This window comes from Lolium rigidum, chromosome 2 (assembly GCF_022539505.1).
Source record: "Lolium rigidum isolate FL_2022 chromosome 2, APGP_CSIRO_Lrig_0.1, whole genome shotgun sequence".
In the NCBI taxonomy this organism is placed as follows: Eukaryota; Viridiplantae; Streptophyta; class Magnoliopsida; order Poales; family Poaceae; genus Lolium; species Lolium rigidum.
The window spans coordinates 10,657,464-10,678,282 of record NC_061509.1 but is presented as its reverse complement, the minus strand read 5'-3'; the positions used below and the strand labels follow the sequence as shown (position 1 = coordinate 10,678,282).

At 44.8% G+C, this 20,819-nt stretch overlaps 2 long non-coding RNA genes across 2 annotated transcripts; one reads left to right on the top strand and one right to left on the bottom strand.

The window, feature by feature from the left end:
- Positions 1–400: 400 nt before the first annotated feature.
- Positions 401–2,297, bottom strand: LOC124685952. Its single transcript, XR_006997653.1, has 3 exons — positions 2,130–2,297; positions 1,021–1,122; positions 401–658 (listed from the first exon to the last, which is right to left on the bottom strand). It is a non-coding gene; the product is annotated as an uncharacterized LOC124685952 (long non-coding RNA).
- Positions 2,298–15,209: 12,912 nt separating this feature from the next.
- LOC124685951 lies at positions 15,210–16,273 on the top strand. Its single transcript, XR_006997652.1, has 3 exons — positions 15,210–15,309; positions 15,898–16,012; positions 16,201–16,273. It is a non-coding gene; the product is annotated as an uncharacterized LOC124685951 (long non-coding RNA).
- The last annotated feature ends 4,546 nt before the right edge of the window (positions 16,274–20,819 follow it).

Genomic DNA, 20,819 nt, shown 5'->3' with positions numbered 1-20,819 from the left:
AAGAACATTTAATTGACACCACAGGAACCCAACTGAGACAACATTCATATCAAGCATCAGATTCGTGTGCAACTGACACTAGTCTTGAGCATGAGCATACATCCATGGGCTGTCGTGGTCTCGTGGATGCACATCAAATAGTCCTCCGACGACAACAATGGACAAATTAAGGGAAATGAATGAATCATCTTGAACCCAGGAATACATGCACACGTGTTGTCACCCAGGTTCTGAACTTGCAGCACCCAACCCTATGTATACCCAGGTTCCAAGGGTATCAAAACAACAACAATTTTACCTTGCTGCAATCAAAATCCTTGTCAAGTGGCTACAGGCCAACCACACATAAAAGATTTACAAGGCTATAATTTGAACTACACCATACACCCAATCTGAATCAACTCTTGCATTTAACCTAGAACAAATCCATGCAATAAATCTGAAAGTACAAACGGAAGCTCGTACGCTAGTGAACCAATTCATGCTCAAGATCAACAAAACAAATCCACTAGCGCAAAGTACTTGTTCAGTCTAAGATTTCAGGGAGAACTTGATATCTCACCGCGTCTAGGACATCAAGGGAGACCGTGAGGAAGGCGGCAAAGGCACTGCTCTCTATACAGAGACCGCATATCGTTTTTCACAGCAGCCGGAGCACCTGACATGAACAAGTATTAAGTGGAGACTGCGTTAATTTAGCACATGGCATGAGCATATCATCTTGCCAATTCATGCTCAAGATCAACAAAAAAAACACCTGCTAGTGCAGAGTCCTTGTTCAGTCTAAGGGTTCAGGGAGAGGATGATATCTCACCGGGCGTCTACCTTGCCAGAGGAGACCGTGAGGAAGGAGGCAAGTCACTGCTCTATATACAGAGACAACCTACCGTTTCACAGCCACCGGAGCACCTGGCATGAAGAAGTATGAAGTGGAGACTGCGTTAATTTAGCACATGGCATGAGCATATCATCTTGCCAACAGGAACATATTTAGCTACAACAAATGGTAATGCTACATACCTGAAGATAGTCGAATCGGCAAGAGATATCATGGATGTGCATCAGATCTTCGTCCCATGGCCTGTCGCTGACTCAGATGAGGACAATGGGCAGGGGAAACAACTGCAAAGAAGCACAGTGAATGTAATCATATTCCAGAGTGTATGATATTATGAACTTCTTGCTTCACTATGTAAAAAGAATCTAAACAAAACAATTTGTGGTACTGCATAAACTAGACAAGTCTTAAGAACTATTTGTAGCTCCAGAACCTTCAGTTATGTATCTCTCAATATTGCTAGCTAGTATCAGATCCGCTGGCTGATTATCTACGCGTACTGGGCCGGGATCTTCTTCACTGCTCCAAGCACGATGCTACCCACCCACAACACTGGCTGGGTTTAGCAAACACATGATGATGCTCAGCGCTAGACTAGCAGATTTATTATTTATGAAACAAAAGGATTACTTCAGCTAATTAACCACATTAAACACAGAGTTAAGGAGCTAGAAAAGCAGCTGCGAGATGCACCCAGCTGCACGCTCCATCATCTACTCCTCCTCCTCAACCTGATATCCTTCCACAAGAAGAATTAAAACATGATGGCCAGCTCTAAATGGAAACCATGCATACAAAAATGACAGCAACTTTCTGTATGTGCATGAGTGAACGCGCATGCTAAGGTTGCCACCTTCTCTTTCAGCAATAAGCAACTCACGAGCCTAACCAAATAGACACTAAACATCTTAAATAAACTAGAGAGGAAGCCATCACAGCTCAAAAATGAATGACAACGCAGAGTGCACGGCATGAAAAGCTCATGCAATCAAATCCTGGAGCAACACATGCCTAGCTTGATTATTATAACATCTGAACGAGATGCAATCGCGCAAGAATCATCATCACATGAATCCATCAACCAGATTCAATCATCAAGCCATCATTGTGATCACAAACCCACTTTGATCAATTACACACGAAAAAAGATTGGTTCGTATTGCAACACAACACTCTGAACATTTATTTATTGACTGAACGATTACACATATGACAGAGCAGACGCATTTTTCCCCCAAAGAAAATTCCTGCAGCTACAAATCTGTGCAGGGGATGGAAGAACGGATCTCACCTGCCTCGTGCTACCAGTGCATCCTGCCGACGGCGACGACCATCAGCAGCCCTCCTCCGGCTGCCCGCACAAGGAAGATGCGATTTTTTTTAAAATTGGGGAGAAGAGGATTGGGAATTGCGGGTTGGGGCACGGCTCATATCGCGAGAAGCACCTGCGGTGGTCGACGTTCCGATGCCGGCGACGCTGCTGGACGGCACCATCTGCACGGCCAAGGCCGGGCGCGAGGACCAGGTGGTGACGAGAGTACAGGGACCGAGCGGCGAGGCGAGGTCGGGGACACGGAAGACAATGGAAAAGGTGTCGCGCCTGGCTTGGCCCTCGCAGTCCACGACGCCGGCCTGCCGGCGACCAAGGGTTTCGCGGCGGCGAGGTTTCAGGCTCGATTGGAGGCGTGTCGGCGATGGATTCTGCAGGACGTACGGTGTCGGAGTAGCGGCCGGACGGTGGCGAGGTCGGGGTGTCCCGGCCGGAGGGGACAATGGAGCGCGAGAGCTGGGGCGAAGTCGCGGAGAAAGAGGGCGGCGGTGGCGTCTATCTGGTCGAGCTGAGCGCGCTAGAGGTGAAACGGAGGGGAGGAGCCGCCGGTGGTCTGGGGCGGCGGGGGTGAGACTGAGACCTCGCCGCCACCGGTGGTCTGAGGAGATCGAGAAGGAGTCGCGGGTCTGAGTGGTAGGTAGAGGAAAGGTCGAGACGGAGAGTCACTTCCCAAAATCCCGCTTATACCCATCCAAAAATAAATTGGCTTTAAAATGCAAATTCGCTAGAGGCTGATTAATTCGAGTCAGAGGAGAGGAGGAGTCAGCGAAATTTGCTCCAAAATCAAACCTCTCTACACCGTCTCAAGTTTCGTTTGGGATTTACGCAACTATAGTACGTACTCACGTGCGTGTATATATCCATGGATATGCACTAGTATAGCTAGCTCCATATGTGAACATATGTAATTTTCAAACATGCACATATGCATATGCATGACATTGCACTTGTCGCCATTGGGATAGATTCCAAGAGACTTTTTTTTTGGAAAAGGTCCGTCGACAAAAATCCGTCGCGGCACACCAAGTCGGAGGATAGCACATACTAGGTATTTATGTGCAGACGTCTCGAGGGAAGCAACCCGGCCTGACGTTGGCAGAGCCACATACATCGGTGTGATGTCCATGTCACCCGCTGAAAGCCGAAGCAGAGTCAGGCATGGGCCAAGAGGTCATGAACTGAACCAACGCCTCGATAAACCCTCGAGCCAATATGCTAGGCTCTAGGAATACCACCACCAAAAAAGGGCGAGGGGGTAATGTGCAAACACCCACCACAACAGTACCTAGGAGTGTCGATGGATAGGCATTCTATACCGAGACTAAGGACCCATGCTACATAACTTACGGCCAAGATTGTGCGGCACCGAAGTGTCACCATGGTTGACACATAACTTGTTGTTGAAGGCTCTCCCTAGGATGCCAATACAACTTTTCTTAGGACACTGTGGTCATAACCTAGCTCCTCTTAGGCTAGATCCCAAGAGATAGAAGGACACAAAGAGGGAACGTGATTTGATGTCTTCAAGGCCCACATCATAAGGCCAAAGTAGAAAGTGATGGGTTCGTGGGCCAACACAAGGCCCACGTCAATGAAAATAGAGGTATATGACTCATTAATGGTGATACAACTAGAAACACTAGATCGCAAAAGTTGTACATTTTTCAGCATAATAACTCGATCCCAAAAAGTTCTCCAACTAAAGCATCGGGGGACAATGGGTGTGTGACCTAGTTATTGCCAGGCGTTGTGCCCTTTGCATTAGTGCTGACAATGTACACACGCATTAGAGATAGTGGCGTAAAGGCCTTCTGATATAATCACAAAACAAGCATTGCCAAAAATGTTGTTAGTATGTTATAACAGACAAATGACTTCGGCCAAACATACAAAATATGGGTGTGTACTTAGCCACATGCATGTATAAGACCTCGGGTGAACATTTTCGTAAAAGATTGACGATAGGGGTGTTATTACCATGCGAGATGTGCATGGTGACTATCTTATCATCCTTGTTGTGGCCACCAAGCGATATATCCGATGTTTATACTAGCATAATATAACAAGCCTAACCTAATGGCACATGAAATAATACGTAATGATCCCAAAGCATAAAATAATGAACTAGAAAGCATGTGACAAAGAAATGATAATTATTAGCTATCCCTTGACATAAACTAAGGATGCTGATGTCAACGGTGGGTGACTGCTCCGACACCCAAGACAGCCAAGGGCAATGAGGAGCACAACACCGACTCACATATATCATCTCCATCGATGACCGTGATTAAAATATTTTACATGGCTCGAGATTTAATATGCAAAATTTTATAGGTAAAAGTTAAAGTCGAACTAAGCACAGTAGTTTAGGGTCTAAATTTTCCTTTGTATTATCTTATCTACTATAGCATTGCAGTGTTTTTTGGGAGCACTATTATTCGAGAAGTAATATGCACTTCTACTTTAAAAGTTCTAGGACTTAGGTTTAGCGTCTATATATACGATAAGCAAGTGGGGGGGGGGGTGTTTGGGCCTATATTTAAAAAATATTTGTACTTCCCGGACAATGGCACCCACCCTAAGTTTCATCGTCACCTTCATCTTGCATGTCATCTCATTACTCTTTGTTTCTTTGGCATGGGCGGACTCAGGGTGTAATTGTTGATATTGGGGAGTTTGACTATGTTTTTTGTGTTAGTAAAGTAGCGTGTGAGTACAAGAACATATATTTGTTGACAATGCCGAGCACGTGACGGACGATGTGACGCATGCATGCGATGTTTGTAAACAAAGAGATTTTCTCCTACACATCGAACATAAACTAAGATCGTCGTTCAAATATTCCCGACAAGTCCTATTGAGGATATATATATGGGTTGTAAGGTCATGCCGCCGCTCGTCTTGTGTCATTGTACATGCTAGGTTAAACGTTAGTCCTCGGCCCTGTTCAGCTATGATCTTGTGAGCAGAGTGGGAAGGTCGTGGAGGGCGGAGGCGTCCCATCGAGCACCAAGGATGGTCGGAAGGTGTCAAAGAGGAGTGGTCGATGGGGGAGGTGTCGATGAGGAGGCGGCAGTAGACGACATAGCAATTTGCCCGTCTCCACGACTAGGTGAGGAGGATGGAGGGTGGGGGCATCCCATCGACCGCCGAGGACAATGTGGAGGGGTCGACGAGGAGAGGACGACATGGATGTATGGACGAGGAGGCGGCGGAAGACGAGTGAGGTTGTGGCGGGCCTGGCAACTGGGGGAGACAAGGAGTGGGGAGACTGGAGGAGATGTTGTGTGCATCTGTGATAGTCTAGGGTTTCCAACTTGCTCCACTTGGGCTGGTCTGAGGGCTCCTGGGACTTTGTGCTTTATAAATTCTATAATTGTTGATGGGCTTCTCGGGTTATTCGGGATATTCGAGTGGCAGGACTACATGCCTGGAATTTATGAAATAAATTCGGGAATTTGAAACATCTTTCCGAATAGGTGCTTGTTTTTCTTTGGGTTCTGAATATACGGGTCTGGGATTGGGAATTTCGGATTTTGGATTTGTGTTTTATGCCCGGAGTGAAATGGAAAAAAATTGATTAATTCAAATAGGTTGATCAAATGCCCGGAGTAAGTGCATGCATGGAAGGGCTCCTCTCGCCGTTTGGGTATCCAAGTCACCTCCTCTTTTTCCTATATTGGAGTAATAACAATTAAAGAACAGATTAATGCCCCTAAAATGAAGCACCATGTCCATTTAATTTCTCTCTAGGGATGGAAACAGCCAATGCAATGTCAGGGAAGAGTAAAAGAATTGGGTAGGCAAAGCGTACCGGACGAATTAAATCCGATGGAGCCATCACGGCGGCTATGGAAATAAATCGATATGGAAATTATGATTACTATTACTACTCCAGATTAGGAGTACACGATCTCATTTGCAACCATGAAAAAAGAAACTTGGCAATCTATAGCGTGATTTATGTTTTGTATGCGTTGCCCCTTTGAAACTGTGATACGATGCCGTGTGAGTCAACATGTACGTATTTCATACTACTACCGTCGGGTGATTTATGTTTTGTAGGTTGATTTGGCTGATTTATGAATCAACGATTCCTACTTTTGCAGAGAAATAATAATCCATCCCTGCAAATTAGGAATGCTGATTGGGCAGTAAAATAGGAATGCCTGGGAAGACGTACACAACGCATGACCTCACTCAATCGGCGGCCGCCGCTCCGTGGTGCTCCCCGCCTCGCAGTTCACCGGCCGGCCACCCCACCCACCCATCCGCCACCCTGATTCCCCGCGCGTCCTCCCTGCCCCAGAGGCCGGCATCGAGAACCTCCGCCCAGCCCTTGTCCTCGCCATCCGGAGCACATGGAGTTGGGCGCCCACCGTCACGCCGCAGGTCACGACCCCACTCACCGACATGGCGCCTCCCGTCGACCTCGGCTCCCAGCGCCCCTCCGTCTCCCTGCCTCGACGCACCAGCCGTGGGCGACGGCCCAAACCGCAGCAGCGGCCGGCGCTGGAGCGCCTCCTCCACGGCGTCCGCGTCCCCGCAGCAGGGAGGCAAGGAGGAGTAAATGGCGGTCGCTTTGCTGACCGTCGGTGACCTCCTGGACCACCTCCCCGAGTTGTGGCCGCCGAAGCGGCCCTGACGTACTGCTGCTGTTGTTCCCGCTGCTGTCGGCCACACCTCCCCAACCTGCAGCTTCTTGGTGAGGCCCCTCTCCTCCTTCTCCGCCATGCCTATTAATGCTTGTACATTTCGTTTCTTTCTATATACCATGTTGATGAACTCCACTGGACAGCGATGCAACACGATTTGCAATGCCCGTGGTAAATGTGTCCAAGTGACGATGGTCATATATTTGTGATACTTGCTTGCTTTTGATTGTTGTGGAGAAAACAGAAACAGTTTGCTACTGATTGCACAAAATGCAATTCAGCTCTTATGCAGTGCCTCTTTTCAGTTTTGGATACAATTTCAGGTCCTTTACTTCAATGCGTGTCTGGACTGATATGAACTCAACAAAAATAGTGCAAATATATCATTGTAGTAGACTAAAGGAAGAATCAATAGATCTGTAAAGCTCATGCCTTTGAATGGGTCACTCGTAGCTATATCACTGCCACACAATTTACTCGTCTACTAAAGTACACTTGCAGTGCCTTCTTTCACATGATTCTACCCAGCTTTACTCTGATCCCAACAAAAACAAACTTGCTACTAGTTAGCCGCATCCAAGGTTTCTAGTTAGCACCAAAATATTAAAGGCTCCATCATAATTTAAATGTTCTCCCAATTCTTGTGGATGTCGGAAAATAATGTATCCATAATCTTTAATTGGTTTCTGTTTGCTTTGTGTTGGATCACGGACCATTATGTATGAGTCCAGTATTATTGCAAACGAGATGTGATAAAAGAGTTAGTCAATACAAACCATGTACATAAAAATAGATTACTGGAAAATAAACACTAGTAAGCACCAAAGAGTGGAAGTGTATCTAAATTCCCTTCTACATAGTTTGTAGATGCGTACACTAAGACAAAGATCTCTATTTTCTATAACCGTTGTTGCATTGCCACACATCTCCAGACTATGCTTTAGATAAGTGGATCTCATTCACTTTCTCCTGTACTCCTCATTGTCCACTATACCACCTATCCTTTGCCATATTGTAAGAAACGAGAAATGGACAGATGTTAGCGAAACACATCGAGTTTGTGGATGTTGTGCATTCTCCCATTGGAATAGTGTCCTCTCATTATTGAAACCTAGCGTTGAACAAAATTCATAGTGGTGTCTGAATGTTTTCACAATTTAACCCACCTTGGTGTCTGCATGTTTCACATCCTTGGGATCATCAAAAAACTAATTTGAGATATTATTTTCTGATGGACATCAAGAGAGAACTGTGAGATTTGTCGGCTTCTTAGATGCGATCGACGAGTGGAGCCTCGCGCGGAGCTTGGCCTCCTTCGAGTCGTGGTTGTTGTCGCCATGTCGGTTGGCGGTGGCTGCATACCTCTCCACAGCAAAAACCTCGCCTCTCTAGGGATGATCGCAGTCTGGCCATCGAGGGGCACAAGGATCTCCTCGGACTGGGCGACGTTCAATGTTCAGAGAACCTTGCGGGTCGGCGGGACGCCTGGGGTGGCGCTGTGATAAATATAGTCAGGACTTGGGAGGCGACAGCGTGGTCCTACTCTCGATGACGGGCGGTTCTTCTATTTTTATAGAGGATGCTGCAAATTTTGGACAACCTGTGCGGGCGGGGGCTTAGTGGCAGATGGCATGAAGTGTGGGGTCTGGAAATTGGTATTACATCATTAGGCTAATCATAATCGTTAGGTTTAAGTGAGTAAGGTTGATGATTGCAGGGGTATGACTTAAACTGATGCATCATTGGAGAACTCCGAACCGTTAGATGCGGGAAGTAAAAAATTGCATTAGTTGTATGGATGTCGATATGCTATATCTATGTTGTGATAGTCTTTTTAGGGCTTTGTACTAGCGCTTGCATGGTATGATGCTCAAGTGTATCAGTCCACCAATATGCTGGAGAAAACCTATCTCTTTTGTTGTTTTAGTCACTCATGTTAGCTTTCATTTTTTTGGGGGGAGGGGGGATAGTTAGGTATCAAGCAGCTTTGTGTGGCTCCAATTGCTATATCTGTGCATGTTTATCTTTGGGAATGACATATTTACTTCTTTTTTTGGTGAATGACATATTTACTATTTTTCTTTGGCGAATAAAAGATTTGCAGTCACATAGCAGTGCGGTTGCTGCACTATACAAATTTTCTTTTATAATTGTTGCTTCCGTGTGAGCCTCTAATATGATTGTTGGTTAGATATTTCTGTTGGTTCATCTTGTTGTAGAATCTGCCCCCATTCATTTTGCTATTGTAATGATGCAAATATCAAGTAAGCGAGTGGGTAATGGATGCTCACAAGGCAGAGTCTCCCCATCATCATCTGATGGCAGGAGCTCCTGGGCTAGACCCTCGACGGGTTGAAGCTGCCAGCTAGCACGTGAGGGCACTCAATACCTTGTTTGTAAAGTTGGGACTTTCTTGGTCTGCTATAGCTTTGTCTCGTGTCATATCAATTTGAAATTTGGTGTTCTTGTATAATCATTGTCTCATCATCGTGTTTATTGCATTTTCAGAATAACCCACTCCTTATTCACGATCACAATCAGCTTTGTTTTGTGCATGACGTATATGTGTAGCGAATTTGTGGATGTTAGGACTCCGGTATGCAAAATTTAAATTACTCCCTGATCTGTTAGGTTTTTTTTTGTGTGAAACAAATAGATATCAACCATGTTATTTTTGAGATCGAAAACCATGTTATACTGCACATAAAGTACATATGTCCAACTTCTGTATCACAGTATGCCCTTGTTTTCATTTCGATTTGTAGGACCTGCTAAGTTTTCAGGTTGATTGAAATGGTAATAATGTGAAATCATGTCATGTGGAGAATACACTATAGCAGGCGGACGCCTAAACTAGCAGTAGGATGGCTTGCAGCTTAAGCAGCAGTTTGGATCGGAACATGAGATGTCATGTTGGATTCTGGACATGTATCAAGTCTGGATTCACCCCGATTGATAGGTTCATATCATACTAGGATTATCATAAGGTCTTCTTTCCTTTGCATGGTGTTGCAATCGCCAACATATAATTTCTAAGTTTGTAAAAGAATTACAACAATAGAAAATGCAATATGACAAAAGTTATAAGCATATGAAGATGGTAGGTAGTACAGAACAACCAACTATTTTACATGTTTGGTGCCTCAATAGCTACTTTGCACAAGTGTAACCGCTTTGATTTTCTGAATTTTTTCCCCTGCTACTGCTGCAACAAGAGAGTAAATCCAAACTGACAGTTTATCCTTCCTCAAGTGTTATTTATTAGTTAACCAGAATCAATAGCACCACATAAGCTAAACTAATACTTCAGTTTTACATTATTATTTTACTCGTTGACCTTGACAATCCCGAATGAAATTGGTCGGTACTTATGATATATTTTTGTGGTATCTTCCTCTCAATAGATAGTGACCTTTCCGCTCGCATGTGAAGAAAAGAAGGACAACAGACTCAAGAGGAGGTACAGAAGAGGAATCTCAGGGATGAACTTGAGGTGCGTAATTACAATCACTTCCCATCCAAGGATAATTCCTATGTTGGTAATACCTCTGGGTCCATATGCTCTTTCTCCCTTGTCTGTAGATATCGTGCTTTCCATAACCATAACTTATCTTCCGTGATGTTTGTTTTTTGTTGTTGCCTTGTACCTATGAATCGTACTTGCTAAACGAAACCTCTTTTTTCATGCAGACGAGAGGGACCGGCAAAAAAGTTCAGGCCTGCTCTTAGAAGGTTGGTGAAACTAATTAATGCTATAGCAAAATCTGTTCAGTGATTGTTCATGTTCAAGGCAACATGAATATTTACTTTGTTGGCAATCACATGTTAAAATGGGATGAGGATAATATAGATCCACATGAAATTGATGAAGGTGACTCTGAAGTGGAGCCCAGAAGGGATGATGAGAGGTGTTAGTATTAAAAAACAATACTTGTCTAAAATATTGATGAGACTCTTCTCTTTGTTGCATGGACGGGATTAACTACTACATCTTCTAACTGCACTAATGAATTACGTTGTGGATTGGTGCTCGAAACTTTTCTTTCTGTGATATCTACCATAAACTTCGGTATTGGGTAACATATTAATACAGCCCCAAGCATGCTTAGTTCATTCTAGTTAGGATGTGTTTACAACAAATTGTAAAATAGCCAAATGAATGGTGCACCAACTGTCACAAAATTTTGTTGGGGGTCTTGAATTATTTTGGTACACAGTTGTTTATTTGGGCCTTTTTTAGTTGAACTGATTATCTCAATTTATTCTAGTTCTTACTCATCAAATTGCAACGATGACGAAGATGACACTGAGGCTCTAATTGTATAGAGCTAATAAGGATTAAAAAAATAAAGAGCTGAAGAAATGCTTAGTTTGTGTTTTCTTCTCTCTGTTATCATTTTGAGGTGCCCTTTTTTCTTTAGCTTTAAATATTAATGTTAAGTTATTTGTCCTTGTGTTTTCTACAGAACCGCCAGCAAGCAGAAGAAGAGGCCAAGATGAAGGAGACTATGCTGATGCAAGGAAACCCGCTTATCAATATGAATAATTCCATATCCTTCAATGTGAAGAGAAGGTTAAGCCAGTGATGTTTTTTTGTGTATTATATACTTTTTTTGAAGAATATTCTCCTGCTTTATGGCGAGCTTAATACTGTCCTTTGTATCTTCCCTTTGCAGGTGGGATGAGGATTTTGTATTCAATAACCGGACTCGTGGAGAGACCAAGACTCCAAAACGTTTCATCAACGACACCATCCGGAGTGATTTCCATCGCAAGTTTTTTGCATAGGTACATGAAACGACGCTGATTTTTGCTTTATGTTGTCTGGACGTGTATGTCATGGCCTCCTGGAAAGAGCTTGTGATGTTCCAAGTATTCGAAGATCGATATGTATGACAAACTGCAAAATTTTCCTTGTCACGATTGTGATATTTTTACCGGACTATCCATTGCTTGTGTATAACTGATGGTGTGTCATAATGTTTGTATTTATTGGTATCTACTATTTGAAGTCTCTGACATGTTCCCTAGCTACATTTACCTGGAAAGTAAGTATGTTTACGTGGTTGTGCAGCAGTGTCTTGGGTAATGCTTTGTGTTTCAGCTGAATTCATTGAGTGCTTGAAACACTGATTAACTTCTTGGCCTTCTCTTGGGATGATGTTTTTAACTGAACTCCTTAGTTCATTCTCTATTTGTAGTTCTTGCTTTTGATTTCTTTCAGATTAGGCTAGAAGTATATGTAGTGAGAGTTTAGCCTAGGAAAGTGGCAGAGTATATCCTCCAGCCTACATTTTCCTTGTCATCAGAGTCGTTGTGCTGCTCGGAGATTGATATCTTCGTAGTTACCCAGAACTGCCAGTAATTTTGAGAGGTATGAATACAACCTTTCATAGCCAGTAAATAGAGGTGTGTGGAGCTGCACGGAGAAATGTTTTGTAAGATAAATTAGGGCAGTTGTGATGATTTTAGGTGGACAAGTGACAGTAAATGAACTGGATATTTTTTTATAATGGCAAGAAGTTACCTATGTGGGTGCTTAATTACAATTGCACGGTGGCTGGGTTAGCTTATAAGATTGTCGGTTTATGTGAGCAATTTTAATGATTGTTAGTTGATAGAGGAGAGTTTAGACTCAAACATAATATTCAGGAGGTGGCCTGTACATGGTTTTGTTTTTTCACCTGTGTCTGCACGCAAACCTGAGATGTGATGATGCTTGGTTGATCTGGGTATCTAGCTGCCTGTGTTGCTTCTCCCGATTCTAGCTAGTTGTCCGCCGTTAGTTTTTCTATTGCTGATTTGCACGTGCTGCTGGATTCAGCTGGCCGAGAACATGTTGCTAGCCTACTGATGCTAGTTGTGTCACTGCCAATTTAATTTTGTTGCAATTCCAGAGTACTAGGTGATGGTATCACGCCTGAGGTGATAACCATGTATAGCTGATGGTAGCTCGCTGGTGATGTTCGTTGTTTTACTGGATGCTAAACAAGCTGGTGTGCACTTCAATCTGACATTAATTGTGATATGTTCAGTCACCGATTATTATACACATATGCTACTGCTAGGTTAGGTAGGTATGCTGATGTTACTAGCTAGCAAACGAGTAAGAAGTAATTAGCTCCCTTGTTTTCTTATTGTACTTTCAGTTGTTGATTTTTTGTTTTTATTATTGTTTGACCGTTTACCTACTTTCTTTGTAAATGTTAATATGGTGTGTGTTGAAACTTGTATGTTCCAGGGAAATTTGATTTCTTCTTTCCCTTTACAACAACGGTGCACGGGCACCCTGGCGAAGAAGTTCGCCGCGATCCGCTTCAAGGACGGCGAGACCGTTGACAACTTCGCCATCCGCATCACGGGCATGATGAGCAAGCTGGCTCTCCTTGGCAAGATCGTGTTGGAGGGTTAGTCCGTCCGCAAGATGCTGTCGGTGCTCCTGCGCCGCTATGGCCAGATCGCCATGTCCGTTGAGACATTGGTCGATGTGGACATGCTCTCGATCAACGAGCTAGTTGGGTGCCTCAACGCCGCAGAGGAGTGGTACGCCCTCGACCACGATCTCACGGCACGCATCGGTGAGCTGCTCCTCACGGAGGTGTGGCGCACGCGCAGTAAGAGCCGCGGTGGCGGCTCGTCGGCTGGCGGCTCGTTGGCTGGCGGCTCGTCAGGTGGCGGGTCGGGCGGCGACCGTCGCCGTGACAAGGGGCACGATCGTGGGAAGGACGTCGTGCGCAGGGACGACAACTCCAGCGGTGCTACCCGAGACGACGAGTGCTGCTACTGCAGGAAGAAAGGGTACTGGGCCCGAGAATGGCCCGAGAATGCAGGAAGAAGAAGTGAGGAAGCGCACCTGGCTCTCCAGGCTGACGGCCACGACGGCGATCCGGACCTTCTCATGTCTGTGGTCACCGTTGCATCTCTCGTACCTGCGAATGTGGGCGGACAAGTCTTCCTCAACGAGGCTCGGGCAGTGCACATATCCTTTACAACGACATCTTACTTACTTTCACCATATCTACAGTGTGTATATCTGCGACCACGCCTACACCTGGGCAGGTATCCTTAAAATGGTAACAGTCCTACTAGTACACCTCTTTGATTCAGTCACAATGATATCTTGCATCTCCAGAGAACTAACAACTGGAATGTACAGGAGAACAATTGTGGACATGCTCGAGTTGGACATGTTTGTTATGACCCCATACTGCTTGATGAGAAGGTTCCGGAAGGCACCCAAGTCTGACAAGAAGGTTAGATTATAGCTCACCTTATACTGGTATATACATTGATGCATAGTTGTATGTATGAGAGCATTGTCTCACTGACATGGATTGCCATGTTCTGAATCATCAGCTGGAGCTCTCATCATCGAGCTGAGCCTCGTCGACTAGGTGATGTTGAAGTTCCAGCCGTCAATGTTGGCTGATGCTCCAATGTACACTGCCCAGTGCACCATCAAAGGGTTGTTGATGTAAGAAACAAAGCACTCTATTCCTGCCCAATATCTCATTCTAGACATCAATTTCCGTAGTGCTTTGGTACTCACATTTGTCATTGGTTTGCTTGCTCATCATGGCATAAGTGAACATATGAGAACCTTCTTTTGAAAGTGATTCCTTGGCTGTGCATCTATGGAAAGTTGGTGACCTTCTTCGACGGGGACATCTCCGCGGACCACACAAGGTTTATGTCCCTGATTCCTTACCGTTTTCCTTCGACTACGATGTTTATGTTCTCGCTCCCTCCTGGACATATACAACTACCTTATTTGAGGTCCTCAATGTAGTTTTTACCTAGGATGTGCAGCTGTAGCATTAGCTCGCCCTAAAATAAAATAATATTTTTTGACCATATACAATAATGTAATATTGTCGCTTATGAGAGTGTACATTGGAAGATTGCTTCGTATGACTTCTGAGTTGTTGTTTTGTTTGTAGAGGTTTTGTAGAGATGCATGGCTATCTGCTTTGTTTTTTGTCATTGCGCTTCAGAGCGTGCAATCTGAAGTGAAATTCCTTGCTTCTGGAGTGAAATTTGCAATAGATGGCATGTCCTCATTTCCTGTTGGTAGTACATCAATAAGTATCATCATCTGGTAGGGATGCTAAACTACTCTCATATCATCTCTGCAGCTACTGCTCTCATCATCAGCCATTGTCTACGGTTGGCCCAAGGAAGTGCCTTTGACCGAGGAATTATGCGATGAACCCTTACGGTTGAACAAAGGTAGTACAAGACAGCCAATACTTGTTTTCTGTTAGCATGTCAGATCTATTTTGCATAGCTGATTATCGACGGCATCGAAGAAATCTTATCTGCTTATCTGTCAATTTTCGTGCAGCTTGTCCTCGAGGGCACCAGCTTGTCATCGTGGGACCCTGATTGGAATATCACTGCTGACGTGTGGCTGTGAGGCTGACGATCCTCCCCTTTCGGCGCAAACTTGTCACTGTGGCGCCATGTTGTCCAAGCATCCACCTCAGGTACGAACAATCCGTTTCTGTAATCACTGGTTTCCCAAGTCGCGATCCATATACATATTTCCTTCTCGCTGATTTGAGATGGTCGATACCATGGATGACCAAGTCCAGAGATGAGGCACTTCTAGATGTTTTAAAAAGGCCCAATGGCTAGCTTTGTTCAAAGCTAAACTGATAGTTTTATGAATCTATAGAGTGCATTCTGTATTGTGGAGAGACTTTTCTTGCGTATTATTCCCTGCAGTTTTATCAATCATTAGTAGTGCTTTCACCAATTATGTTCAAGCTATTAGGTGTCTCTAAGTATGGTCTAGGGAAATGATGAGGTACGGTTTGCTTCTGAAAACTTGAGATGATATGTTTAGCAAACAGATCCAGTGCTGTTTGTGCACAAAGTGGACTACTATCTAGCTGGTCTTGTTTTTTTTCCTTTGAATAAAAGCAATTATCCGTAAGCTTGAGAAATAAGTTTACATGTCACTGGATCGGAAAAGCTATAATTTTTGTCGCTATTATTTTCATGCTTTTGAATATTATTTTTGCATGATGGGTTTGAGGCAACATTGTGATGACTATTGCATGCCTCTGCAGTAACCTGGAAATTCAATTCTATTAAGTGGACTGGACTATTGGTATATTGAAGTTTCATGCTTCAACCATTTGCCCATGGAGTTCATAAATTCTGTTGAGATCATGTACAACATTGGTGAGTCACCTGGAGTAGTGACGTCTGTACATTTTTGTGTTGCTTAAAACTTATTTTCTAGGCAAATATTATTTACTTATTGTGGAACTGAGATGTGATGAGTTTGCCTCAAATGCTTGCATGTGTGAAATTGCATATGTGATTACCTGTCATGCAAATAATTGGAAATCCTTATCGTGTTGCTGCAGTGGACGCAATGAAGGCAGGGCCACCGGTGGAGCTGAAGAATGCAAAGGTGGACATGTAAATGCGCTTGGTCACTAGGCATGGCCGAGAGTGTGTTGTTGGAGCTGAAGGCGACATGAGGCTACACCATGTCACCGATGGAGGTGGAACCGGGAACCATGGCAAGGTGAGAAGAGGGTCTGCGTAGGAAGGAATGATGTGATGCCTTTTCATCTTGGCTCGTGTGTTGGATGTTGTTGTTGGCACTGGATGAATTGTCGTTATTGTTGTGTAGACCTCGGTGGTGTTGGCTGTAATCAGAACTTGTGCATCAGCTGTTGCCGCTGTCAGGTGGTGGTTTTGCTGGATACTTGACTTAGCGACACTTTGTTCCCTTGTTTTGGACTGATTGCCGATGAAAGCGTATGCTGGGCCGGATTAATCATTTGTGTCTTGCCGGTATTAGAGTAATTTGCTCCAGGTTGCTTCAAGTTGTCTAGCAGCTGGTTGCCGTGATCATTTTGTCTAGCAGCTGGTTGCCGTGATCATTTTGTCTAGCAGCTGGTTGCTTCAAGTTTATGTGTATTTATGTTGTGAGTCAAATGGGAGGCACTAAATAAATTTGGATACAAGTTGATATTTTTTTTACTCTTGCAAAGTGTCAATTATGAGGAACCTTTGTTTGAAAGTTTGCTGGTATTAGAAATTTCTCCACCTCTTTCATATCCAAGTTGATTATGCCAAGAGAGGAAGTTTCCTTCTTGTTCATGTTCCAGTGCATATCAAAGCTCTAATTACACTAGTAATAAAGTTGTCTTTAATTTTTCTTTCCTGAAGCAAGAAGCGGCACTAGCCTAATCCTGAACAAGGTTGGTTAGAACCTAAGCTGCCAGTCGAGCTTTCCAAAGAGTTCAGATATTGGAACCACATGGTTGGTGCTTGCAGCGATCGACCGAAAAGTTGTGTAACCATATATGGCTTTTAAATAAAACTTGGTAACAGTAAAAGTAAAACATATGGCATCTTCTTCCTATTGGTACTAATCTAGTGCAAAAAAACTAGTACTTCCTCCGACCCTAAGTACTTGGCACATATTTAGGCAAAATACAGGCAAAGATATGTCACAGTGAAAAGTATTTAGAGCCAGTGGGAAAGTAGATTCAACAGTATCAATTGCTATCCGTGATAACAGCAAGCGAAAATCAGCGGGGAATGATTCACTTCCCATGGTTTGGAAGATTTAGTCTACCAATTCATATTCGTGATAACAGTAAACGAAAATTAGGGAGGACTGATTCACACTACCTACAGGCGCGCCTACAGCCTAAATAGGGTATGGTGCTTTGACTTTATTGATTGTGGTTTGTGGCTCGGAGTCATCTGTTACTACTGTATGGAACGGAATCAACAAGGCCCACGATGCATGGGCATTAACCCTTGACGTTTGGCTTCCACCCCGCCTCGTTATGGAAGATTATGGATCCCAGTGCTCCATCTCATGATCTCCCAGCAATCAACGAGAGGAAAGGAGAGGACCAAAAATTCAGTATTTTTCCCGCCTCACCTTTTTCCCTCTGCAAAATTCAAACCACTCTGAAACCAGTCTAATCTTTCTCTATAAGTACAAGGAGGGGTTTAGCCAACGCGTGCGTCGTGTGTGACGACTTAGACTTTGACTCTTGCGATGAGAGGAGAGGAGAGGCGAGGGGAGGCCGCTCTGCTCCAAGATGGATTTTGGCGCGGACGAGGCATGGCGCGACGACCGGCTTTTGTCGGCGGCGTGCTCTTCTCCAGATCTCGATGGATTGATCCAGCAGCAGGCCGGTAAACCATCCATCTTCCTTTTCTTCTCCAGATCTCGATGGATCGATCTAGCAGCAGGCCGTCATTCTGTGCAGCTCGTTCTTTGTTGATTGGGCGCCTATGTGTAGCAGATCTTTCACTTGTATTTCGTTCTTTCTAGAAAATGACGGATCCTTTCTTTATTTTGATTTTGTTGTAGTCTACGCGTGTATGCAATTTGCTGAACTAGTGTGGCAACCAAGAAACTAGATTTCTTGCACGGAGTAATTTATTTCATGGCTTGGCTAGTCTGATGAGAATGATAGGAGCGGAGAGGTGTGTGGTATCAGTCACGCGCACTGAGTTTTTCTTGTTGCTGCTTCCATTTTAGCGGCAAACCAAGTTAACCATCTGCGAGTGCAGGATGCAAGGTCATCGCGTCCACGCAGCTCTGGGACCGGGAGGTTCAGGTTGTGCAGGGATTTGGATGATGGGGAACACGGATGGATGTTTAAGTTTGCCTACATGCATGTCACCAAAGCAAGTGTCAGCCGATAGGCATAAACCAGGAAGGTGCCATACCCGGAGCTGCTGCCCCAGGCCACCTCAAGACGCGGGAGAAACTCAGGAAAACGCCGCAGCCGCAGGGAGGATCGAGGGCGGACACACGAACCCGCCTAGGCATATCTGGGCCCAGATCGGAGACCCGCCGTCGAACTCGGCCGAACCGCCACCACGGCGCACCGCCCCTGGTCGCCGCTGTCCCGTCGTCGCCGTCGATGAAGTGGAAGGAACCGGTAGAGGCCGCAACCGATTCCTCCTGTCGCTGGTGGAGGTAAAGGCCGCCGCTGCCACTCCACCGGGGCTTTGCCCAGCAGCGCACAGGGCGGCGGCAGCGGGAGAGGGGACTTGAGGAGGGGACGGGGAGAGGGCCGCCGGCAGCCTCCCGGGCGCGGCGCGGCACCGCCGCGCGGGGAGGGTTAGGTCGTGTGGGGACTGAAACTGTCGCTATTCCTCAATTGTAGAGACAGAGCACCTTACGTTCGCAGATTGTAATTAACAAATGATACAAATTAATCGGTAGGTCGATAATACAAATATATCGGTAGTTGATGCAAAGTAATAGACTGGCCTATCATTGTCCCCTCGATAAGGTATCATCCTCTCTCTCTCTTTTTGGTTTTTTCTTGAGAAATATAAGCATTCATGTTGACTACTCTATGTAACATATACATGTTGTTGCAATCCAGCCAACTGGTACAACTTTATTATACACCATTCATTCAGGAAAGTAATTAAACGGTCTTATAACTTGATGATGCTTTAGTCGGTCAGGAATGCAAATAAACACCGACTAGTCACCACCAAGGAGTACTAAAAAGGATGGAATTAAGTCTCTTGCAAGCTCGCAACTCTGCTCAGTTGACAACAAGTCGAGTACAGCTACGAAACCGATTGAGGTTAAGTATTATGTTGTGAAACACAAGGTGCAGGATCAAACAATAAGTCTCGAGCATATAAGGACAAAAGATGTGCTTGCGGGTCCGCTAACGAAAGGCTTAGCACCCAGCGTGTTCAAGGAGCACGTAGCCGGTATGGGTTTAAGGGAAAGTCTTACCTATCCTGGATCATAAGAGGCCCAAAATTAAAAGAATTTGTTTCAAAACAGAGAAGTGTATTGTGGTTGTCTGATTCTATCGGCAATAGAGCTGTGACGATGAAACATGCCCTATGAACTGATCCAAAATGAAACGAATAAAGTGAAAGTATAAAGTTAAAAGTAAAGTTGAGTGTTAGATTGATCTCTCCCGCGTGGGCCCAACGGCCCACCGGGCCCCTTTGACCTGCGCCCTGATCGGGGGCGTCCAACCCGTTATGGTTGGTGGGCCCCTGTCGCCAGCGCTATAAAGAGAGGTGGGGGGCAGGCGGCTCGCAGTACGTGGTTCACCGCGTTTGCCGTACGCCCCACCGACATACCAATCCGATCTAGGGTTACCGCTGAGCCGACGGGAAGCTCCACCGCCGCCACCGCTCATCCACGCCAACGCCGTCGCCACCATTTCGGCGCCCGAGAGCTCCTCCTCGAAGGGAGAAGGTATGCCTCATCCCTCTCGTCCTCTCTCAGATACGAAGTCATATGAACAGCAATAGTACCTACACACACAGATCCTACCCTAGTCGATCCATAGAACTTAACAGATATTAGTAAGGGAATTAGCTAGCGTGGATATGATAACATAATTTATTATAAACCGATCAGGTATCTTCTACTAAAACAATTCCTCGCCATTTTCAACATGTTCTCTGCAAACATGTGACACTAACTCGTAACTCTCACAAACTCTTTTTTTTTATATTTGAAATGGAAGAATAGCCTCAGTCTCTGCATCCAGAAGATGCACATAACTTACTTTTTTAAATTGTTCACGAAAGCCATTTTCAACATGTTCTCTGCAAACATGTGACACTAACTCGTAACTCTCACAAACTCTTATTCTCCTCCCGCAAACATGTGACACTAACTCCCGCAATGTCTGTTCTCTCGATCAGATACGTAAATCCGATGCTGAAACACTGAACCGAAGCATGCATTGACGTAAAATACATCAAATTGGTGTCACAACGATAAACATTCAGTCTGTATCTTGGGCGACCCTTGTTGCTGTCCACGTGTCACAAGGTGCACGTACAGGCCGTCCTATGGCCTTTCCTTTGTCAGTGGGCTCGACTTCTCTCAGAAGAATGTATTAAGCTCGGCACACTCACGCTAGAAATTCTTGCTCCACCAATGCAAGATTGAGGATATTATTTTTACAAGATTTCCTAAAAAAGTGAAAAATAGTCATACATGTTAGGAAGG